Here is a 10080-nt window from a genome sequence, read left to right on the forward strand (position 1 = left end):
AGTATGACACATGGTAGCAAGGGCGTAGGAACCGGGGGGCTGGAGGGGGGGGGGGGGGGCGCCAGCCCCCCAGTGAAAAATATGGGGGGCGGAAGTATTATTCCGCCCCCCCTCCCCCCCCCCCCCCCCCCCCCCCCGCTTCGCAAGTCAGAAAACCCCTTTTTCATTTCCAAATGAAAAGAAAATCTCACATTTGGAGCACCAAATTGCATCTAAGGCCAGGTGAAAATGCAAAAGTTGAAAATGCAAAATTATTTACAAAATGGAGTGGGTGTTGAAGTGTGCTATATTGCACCAAATTGCATCTGAGGCCACCTGGAAATGCAAAAAATTTCCAAAGGGAGGGGGACACCCCCTCCCCTTAGACCCCTCCCCCAGGCCGGCCATCAGTCTTCAGCCCCCCACTCAAAAGTACCTTCCTACGCCACTGCATGGTAGCATTGGTCGCCAAAGTGGATTGGAAATTTTAAAACTGGCGGTACTGTACCAAACAAACTTGAATGTTTCCGGAAAGGGATGGTGCATGAAAAATATGAAATATTTAGTCCATCAAGAATGCCTAATTTAATTATTAGAAACTGTCTAACTAGGAGTGACCTACCTTACAACCTCCTGTTTATATTGAGCAGGCTCCAATTTGAGTGAATATAATTTAAATATGTATAAAATGATATAAAGTTAGTTACCAAAACCCCAACGCACATTCAGTCAGATGTACAAATAACTTTATTTTGTTTGCGCATTTAAGCACTATAACTGCATAAATTTTACTTTTTGTGAAAAGAGGAATTTTGAGTTGTTACAAAGACAACCTCTTTACCACAAAAAAAAGTTATATTTCCCTAGCTGGATTACCTGGTCAACACAAATTGCAAAACTCTCATGGATCTTTGGATAACTCACAGTCAGATGTACAAATAATTTCATTTTGTTTGTGTATAAGTTTGAATGTTACATTATACTATAACTGCATATGTAATCTGTACTATAGTGCAATAGGTAGGTTGCATCTGAGCTATGTTTATAACTTTACTTCCTCTTTACTGGCAAATTTTTAATATTTCTTTCATTGTAATCTGAATTTGATCAGTGGCGGAGCGTCCATATAGTCAGGGGGGGGGCCCCCCCGACGGACCCAAATGGATTGCTGGCGCCCTTTTCAGCTCGTCTACCTGTTGACATTTGTCACATTTTGTTGGCGATGGCACCTATTTATTCTTCGTTTATCTGCAAATTAGCAAGGCCTGGAAAGGGTCATTTCCGGCGATCTAGGGAGTATCTTTTACTCAAAAAATGTCTGTACGTTCTGCACCAATCTGTGGTGGCGCTCCGCTTAGATAGTGTCGAAAGCGCCCCTACAGACCTTTCTCGCCCCCCTTGACCAATACCCCTAGCCACTGAATTTGATGCAAACAACAAGTCATTTTTGTTTTTGTTTTTCCACATTTCCACATTAAAGTAAATATATACTGTAGATAAATTCTTACATTTTAATGAGATAAATTGTATAATTACAACAACAACAGCCAAAAAAAAAAAAAAATGTTATGAGCAATCACCGAAACAACAGACATACTTCCATTATTTTATGAAAATTGTTATGAAAACTGACACATAGTAATATATACTGTAAAACATATCTATAGCTTTTTAGCAAACTGTGCGGCTTCTTCCCAGCAAGTAGTGACTTGTGATGCTAATTCATAAAACACATGGTGAGTACTGCATTGCATGTCATTTACACTGTCAGGCCAGGCGCCATATATATATTTGTATATATATGATATGCTTCAACTCTGAAATGTTTCAAGACTGAAAAGTTAATGAATTTACCAGACATTCAAGAAGGATCCTGGCTCTACATCCAGGATGTAGAGCTGCTATTATTCATGGCTAAAGATAATTTCACCTTTTTTTTGTTTGGGAACTCATAACCGGCAGATACATATCCCATCCATTGTCATTTAAATCCGGTTGTGTCATGGATGTGGACAACTGCCAACTTTTTTGTTTTTATATACAACTTCCTTTATGACACTAATTGTATAGTACCGATGCCTTAAATCTTGACACTGACGTCAGCATGCAAGTTTGGGCTGTAGCTGGCAGAACAAGATTGGGAGGATGGGAACCAGAGGTTTTCTGCAGATTTTTCATCTATTGTATAACCAGAATGCAAAAATGCATTGTGGTTTCGATGATGTAACATGAGCAGTTTCTTCATGAATCTGAAGTGATGTACAGTATAGTAAGGGTGTACATGTTTACAAGGGTTTCATGATTTGACCTCTGATGACCTCAAATGACCTCTGAACTCCACCAAAAACATTAGGCTTCTTGTAATCAATTTGGTACTTCTATACACTAAATATGAAATTGGTCTGATCTACCCTTCTTGAAGCTGGGCATATATTACATATTTATATTAAATATCATACACCCACACGAACATTGCAGATACTAAGTAATATATTTGACTTATAATTTTCAGGGGTAGGCTATAGATAACATGATCGGTCGATTCACATGTGAATATCATATACAGTTTGTGCACAAAAAAGTTAGACCTGGTGTCTGATTTAAACATGAGACAGTTTGAAAAGAGGGAAAGAAAGAAAAGTGGAATATATACAACCTGTTCTGGTAAAAGATTACTTATATCAGACATGTTGAAAAACCAAAAACATCAATAACATCTTTATAAACATAATTCAGATGTGCAGAGACTTTTGTTTACTCATGGTATTTGTCGAAATATTGACCTCCCCCCCCCCCCAAAAAAAAAGAGTCAATATCAGAGAGCCTTCTGTAGATACCATATATTCCAGAAAAATTACTAATTATAGCACGCTATATTAAATTGCTAGAAGTTTTCAAAAAGAACTTTCCTGGAGGTCTTTACTCTCCAAATTGTTCTCATACATTGTTAAGGAACACGCAAGATGACTGAATGTCCCAGTTTTAGGGGGGGGGGGCTTGCATTTTGAAGAGCATGAATGGAAGTATATATACATGTGGTGCCAAAATTGGATCAATTGTGGCAATTTTAGACCACTTTTAGGCCTCCCAGGAGCAGCATATGAAGATTGTTTACTACTGAGTGAAGAGGTTTGTTTACAAGTGGCAAAAACTGAATATAGTCATGGTACAGAAAATTGATGGTGCCATGAAAGGCCAACTTGTCAGCTATCCAGTGATGAGTAGCGTTTAGCTAGTAAGAACTTCTGTCTTGGATTAGAGACCATATTCCTGTTGTGATTTAGTGTGTAAGTCAATGGAGCTTTTCATTCTGACTGGCACAAGTGTTCTATATTTTATCCCTTAGGTGCGTAGCCATTGATGAACTGTCTTTTACTTTCATTCCCTTTGTATAAAATTTCCCAGTCAGTATTCTATTATTCATAATTTACATATTCTGTCCTTTTAACAGCCAGGAGATGCTAGAGTATAAAAGAGCATTATTTTAACCTTGAAACAGAAGACCTGTTACAAATTATTTAATTACTGTACATGTTTAAAGTACTGTACTGTAGGTGGGCTACTATTAATTGTCACATCTATCACGCTTCTAACTACTATTGTATGTTTTTTTACGTTACATTTACAGTAGGCCTAAAATGAAAAATATAAATCATAAAAAACCAACATAAAAAATATTTGAAGTATAGTCAAGTGGGGTAAAAAAAAACAATTTACCTAAAGTTTGCTCTAAATATTGATGAGTAAGAGGTATTGTTTCGGTTCCAATGTTCGAGTGTGTGGAGTGGGATTCTCTTAAACAGAATCTAACAAAAATAACTTTTTTGTAAATGGAAAGTTTCGTTTTTTGCGAAAAATGTTGTTTTTTTTTACCCCCAAAATGTGCTTAATTCGAGGTAAAAAAAAACAATGCCGGGGTAAAAAAAAAAACAATCCTAGAAAACAGCTATTTTCTTCATGAATGTATCTTAAAATCATGTTTGCATATAATTACATCTAAGTATGAGCTACTACCTTTACATGAAAAAGGAAAAAAAGTGTGAAATTGTCTTAATTCGTAATTATGGATGGCTAGTGTCATATGTCATGCTCAGCCATATTCATACTGCACAGTGTGTTTATGATGCTACACAAATGTGGTGTAATATAGTAGAAACATTAGATTTGAGCCAATTTCAGTTACTTCTGCCCAATTATTTAACATTTTTGACACATGACAGACATGAAACTATTTGCCTAACCTCTAAAACAATATTATGGAAAAATTTATCCATTCGGGCAAAAAAGGGAGTACATTGGAGCCGGAGAGTACTTGTTTTTTTTTACCCCATTCAGCATCATTTTTGGGGGGTAAAAAAAAACAAGGCCCCCCCATGAAGCGTGAATGAAGTTGGAGTAATTCTACCATAGGGGAGTGTAATATCACTAACTGCTATGCTGTAACTGCTGGAATAATCTCCACATCATATAAGCTGGGTATGCAGGAGAAAGTTTCGGATATGTGGTACAAACTTCAAATTTCGCTATTTTAGCATTCGCTTGATTCGATGAAGCGGTGATTGGCAGCGAAGTGACATAGAGTACCAGAAATTATATCATAATAAACTAGACATATAGGACTATCACCCAAAATAAATTGGAACTTTGACTAAATATTCCCCTTCTATAGAAGGGGTTGTTTTTTTTTACCCCAACTACCCCCTTGTTTCTTTTTACCCCAACTGACTATACTGTAAATTAAAATTATGGTTACATCTAGGACATATTTGCTAGTTCTTGCAGCAGTATGGTTGTAAAGTTAACTACTATGGTAGGTAAAGTCATAAACAGCCATGTTAGATATGGTTACTGGGAGAAGTGTATTCGAGTTCCAAAATGCAGCACAGTACATATTTTCAAGGACGTTCTACTTTGTAGGCACTTGACATGTACAATATATGGAAGGATGTCCGCAGTTAGTTGGGTTCTGTCAATTCTACAGGCATAACAGTTTAGAACAGAGACCTACGTCTTTAAATGTCGAATGTAATAGTCATACAATTTTAGAGGAAGTGAGACTAAAACCACAAAATTTACTTTAACTCACTCACTGTTTGTGCTTTAAAACTCTGAGTTTGTTCTGTAGAAGAGCTATAGCACACATCAAACATATGTAAGTGAGATACAATGATGTCACTAAGAACTTAAATTGCTCAATCGATCAAACTTCAAGGACTTCATCACAATTTTCAATGTCAACTTTCTCAAATGTCTAACGGTTTTGAAGTTCCCTTGTTAATCTTGTTTGCTTTTCTGCTTTATCATGAGCATTTCCTTTCATACTATGAACAATAGTAGGGAAGAAACAATGCTAAACTTGAAGTAAAAGACAAATTTACAGGTTTATGTCAAAATGAATATGGCTGTCTGCTATATGAGTCAACACAATCAATGTACTATGGAAATTATGTGGGCCGTATGAAATACAAACAACTTGACACTGTAAACAACACAACAGACATGTTTCCCGATTCCAAAATTCTGCAAATTACGCAAGTTTAATATATATATTTCTGTCAAACGATCACTCCATTTTTGTTGTGAAATTGGAACAAGCAAGTGCTATTGATGTTAACATCACGTTTAGAATTACAACAACAACAACAACTACTGCAACAAAACATATTGTACTATACTATTGCCACGTTGGGTCTTCTCAAACAGACTATGAGTTAAGTTTTTTGGCACAGAAACCAATGTACTTTCACCATGGTATTAGAAACAAACTTTGTAAACCTCATAACTGTAAACTGCTATACAAAACAAAAGGGGAACACTAAATTATCCCCTGACATAGTACACTGTACAGATAGTATATACTAGGTCCAAAATACCATCAGAAGTTCAGTCTAGATAAATAATTTTGTTAGGCTATAGTATTAAGTAATAAGGCTAATGGCAAGTAAAGATAATGTGAATGTTCAGTTAAATCACAGACATATTGCTGAATTTCATGGAATCGCAGTCACTTTCTTGGGCGATGAATCTTTCTTGTCTAAGCCATTTTTCTCTCGCAAACTTTCAGCTAGGCCTAACAGTAACACTAACAGTTCTGTGACATTGTTAGGTCTATCATTGGTGCTGCAAACGCTGCAGTTTGGCTACTTAATATAGGGCTAAGACATCTCAGCGAATCAGGAAGAACATAAAAGACATGATCAACTAATATATTGTCAAGACCGTTCTTGTAGTGGGTTAAGTCAACATATAAACTGTAGTCTGGATAAGCATAACGTTAGGCCTATAGTATCAGAGCGTCTATGGCCCTAAGGACAGTTAGTTAGGTCTACCGTTTGCTATGCCTACATTTCATTTCACTTACCGATTCTAGTGTGACCAGAAACGGGAGTGGTTTTGATCGACTAGGATCCGGTTTATTCTCTTTAACCACTATTGTCTACGTTTCAACGACTGAGGAAGGAAATGTTGTCTCTTACTGCTATCTGCCTCTACTTATGTAGTGAACCAATTACTCTGTTGTCCTGCGCTGCCAGTCTGCTTGCGGTTATGTAATGTCAATATAATCCGGAGTCTGCAATGATCTCATCTAGATTGATAACCTCAGAACTAACTGCTGTTTTGGGGATATATCCCTCCGTAAATGCACGAAACACACGAAACTAAGGCTGATAGACGGTCAAAGCATTAATGAGAGATTTATCGGCAAAATGCTTCATGTAAGTTTCAGGGCAGAGTTATAGGTAAGAAAAAAATCAGATCAGGCTGCCAAATCCCTGAAGAAACGTAGCTCATAATTCCTGGAATTCACAATACTGTGATCGTGAGAAGTACTTCTTCACTGACCAACTTTCATTGCATCTGTCAGCTAGATGCTATTTCCCGCTGATTCAATAAGGCGTACAGACAACCGAGCCAGTGAAAACGATACCCAGCGTGGGCGTTATAACACGATTTCCTGATAGACGTGGGCAGCACAAATATATTATACACGAATACGATCAACCTCTGGAAGAAGCCACGGATTAAATTTTTCGTAGGTTAACTATTAAACTTTTCTCGACCCGTAACGGATTTTGGTTGTCATTAATTTAAATGGTTGAACGTTGGACGAACTCCTGGAAGTTGACGGATTATTCATCGGTCTCGGTGTACATATTCCAAGAAAATCATGTGACCCCTGTATGTGGGCTCGCGCACGGAGGAGGAGAAATGAAATTAACTAAGTGAAGAAAATATCGAGCAAACTTGAGATACAAGAAATCAGAGCACAGTGAAATTGGTCGTTCTATGTCCAAAAATGTATATACTGTATGAAGTAATATCATGGTAATGGGGCGATGTCAGAAAGTGCCGTTTAATCATTGGAAGCATATATAAGTTTTACGGTCTTTGATAATCATCGCCTCCTCTCACACGAAGTAGTCGAAGAAAAGATAGTATAATATAGGCACTTAATTTCCAGAATATCCTTTTTAGTTTAGTTTTTATCATTATGAAACATAACTGAAAAGCAACCTTTATCGTTATCATAGGTTGCTCTTCGCGCCTAAATGGTTAGCAGCGAAGGAAGGGGAGATGTCATATAGTTCAGAAGAAGTTACCCAATTTGTATCGACAAACATATTCCGTTGGGATTACCCACCCACCACCCCCCACCACCCCCACCACCCCCCCCGCAGCCCCGGATGTTACCATCATCCTCATTTTAAAATGGCTTCTTTGTACTTCTTCAATATTTCTGGTGACGAAAATAATTTCATTCAGCTACGACTTCGGTGGCATAAATTCTATGTTCGCTAGGTGCAGAACAAAACCTTGAAAAGAGGGCGCACGTTCAGAAAACTAAATATATAATAATAGATCAATCTAAACTGGTGTGCGCCGTTCATCGGAAGGGGGAAGGGAGAGGACTTAAGAAGAGGGGACGAACTGGGGGTATGTAAGACACTGGGAAACATGCAATTGCTCAATTAACTTTGCTTGGACGTATTCCTTTGTTTTGATCATGGAGTAAACTTACTTTATATCTTATGAATGATTTAGGCCTACTATCTTTTACTCTGATCACTTTAAATTATACGTACATTCGTCTGTCTAATGTCTCCGGGGATGACCTTTCCTTGAACTACGCCAATGAGTGCAGCTAGACTGTGACATCCCCAAGTTAGAAGCTCAGTTTCCACTATACCTACCGGTACCAATACGAGTTGTTGTGTGCAATATATGCTTTAATGGACAGAATAGGTGTATCCGCCCTCATCTCTCCAAAACACCCTCAATGCCGCTGTCGTATAGCCATACAGTAATACATTGATAAAATTACGTTACGTGAAATTAATGACAGCCATATTTCGAGCTGTGCCGTCCAGCAGTTCAGTGGCGGCGGAACCGGGGGGGGCTTGGGGGGCTCAGCCCCCCCAATGAAAAAGTTGAGGGGGCAAATGCATGATAAGCCCCCCCAATATTTACCAAGGCTCCGAAACGTGCATCTGCTCATTTTTCAATGCATACTTGTCGATCTGTCCGATGCACACGTATACTATATAGGTGTAATAATTTTAGTAATTGCTGGGGGACCCTGGTCCCTCGGACCGTCCCCTGGCTATAGACCACATTGTCACCCCAACCGCGTCTTCACGTCCCGTGAAAAGTGGAAGCAGTTAGTGTGAGTACCGGTAAGCGTAACACAACTTCGTCTTAGGCCAATGACTTGCCTCATTTCAGCCAGTTCTCCAACATCCCCTTACTTAGTGGCGGAGCGTCCATATATACAGTCAGGGGGCGGATCCCCCCCCCCCCTCCTGACGGACTCAAATGGACTGCTGGCGCCCTTTTCAGCTTTTCACTACTTTTAACTTATTCGCGATTATTGACTATTTTATTGCGCTCTCATATACCTGTTGACATTTGTCATATTCTGTTGGTGTAATTTTCCGACAAAATGGCGACGACACCTATTTATTCTCCGTTTATCTGCAAATTAGCAAGGCCCGGAAAGGGTCATTTCCTGCAATCTAGGGAGTAACTTTACTCAAAAATTTTCTGTACGCTCCGCGCCAACCTGTGGTGGCGCTCCGCTTAGATAGTGTCGAAAGCGCCCCTACAGACCATTCTTGCCCCCCTGACCAATACCCCTAGCTCCGCCACTGCCCTTACTACACTCAAAAACGTCTTTGCGAGTACACTACGAGTAATAGCTACTCTCTTAAAACACCATCGAATATACAAATTACAATTTTTTTACAGACTTTTACGTGCAATCTGAGAAATTGCAGGCTTGAGACCCATATTTTAGGGCTAGGTATTCGCAGCATAAAATACTCGGGAAGTGCCGTTTCCGGCCATCTGGGGGTTTGAAAAAACCCAAAATTTTCTTATACGCTCCGCGCCAACCGATGGTGGCGCTCCGCTTAGATAGTCTCCACACATTAGCCCCCCCCCAATAATTTTTCCGTTCCGCCGCGCCTGCAGCAGTTCCTGTATTTCTTGTTGATATAATTAGTCAATCACATTGCTTCGTTGAACGAAGCGATCATAAACATTACAGAGATAAAACTTCGTGGAATTACGGATTGCTTTATCGAAAGAACATTTTTTTTGTGGTTATTGCGAATGAATTATGAGATCTGCGTAGGCGTACACATTGTTAGACACATTTAAATTTGTAATCATCCTTCGATCCGGATCATCGTTGAACGAATATACTTCCCTCGTGTGTATCATAAAGGGGACATATAATATAATATGTTGAGACCGCTTTTAAGAATTTTAATGCATCATCGCTCGGATTTTTCCGAATGTTGCCAATTTTCACTGATGCATAATCATAATTACTGACTAGCATATTTCGACATTGAAGAGTGATCACACTGCAAAATAACGCACGATTCCATAAAATAAAATAAAATAAAAAGTTTCTCTGTGTACACATCTTGATTGGCAGCAAATCACATCTAACAGTGTTAAGTTTCAAATGTTCCTCTTTACTTCATCCCTATTCTCAACAAAAAAATCCACATCGCTTTGAAAAAAAGTCAAATAGGACAGACTTGGATCCAAACAGCAATGTGAAGCCAATCAAGGCCTAGAGTAAGAAAAACA

The 10080-nt window shown here is 38.7% G+C and overlaps 1 protein-coding gene across 6 annotated transcripts in view; it reads right to left on the minus strand.

Moving 5' to 3' along the window:
- LOC139960256 (growth factor receptor-bound protein 2-like) overlaps window positions 1-10080 on the minus strand; it is a 71047-nt gene that overhangs the window by 29149 nt on the left and 31818 nt on the right. The window contains exon 1 of one of the 6 annotated variants that reach the window (XM_071958464.1): window positions 6341-6878. The exons of the other annotated variants lie outside the window; for them this stretch is intronic. The gene's annotated coding sequence lies outside the window, so the exon portion shown is untranslated. Of the gene's footprint in view, window positions 1-6340; window positions 6879-10080 lie in introns of those variants that run through there. 6 annotated transcript variants of the gene reach the window in all.

The sequence above is a fragment of the Apostichopus japonicus genome, chromosome 19 (assembly GCF_037975245.1).
Source record: "Apostichopus japonicus isolate 1M-3 chromosome 19, ASM3797524v1, whole genome shotgun sequence".
Taxonomy (NCBI): domain Eukaryota; kingdom Metazoa; phylum Echinodermata; class Holothuroidea; order Aspidochirotida; family Stichopodidae; genus Apostichopus; species Apostichopus japonicus.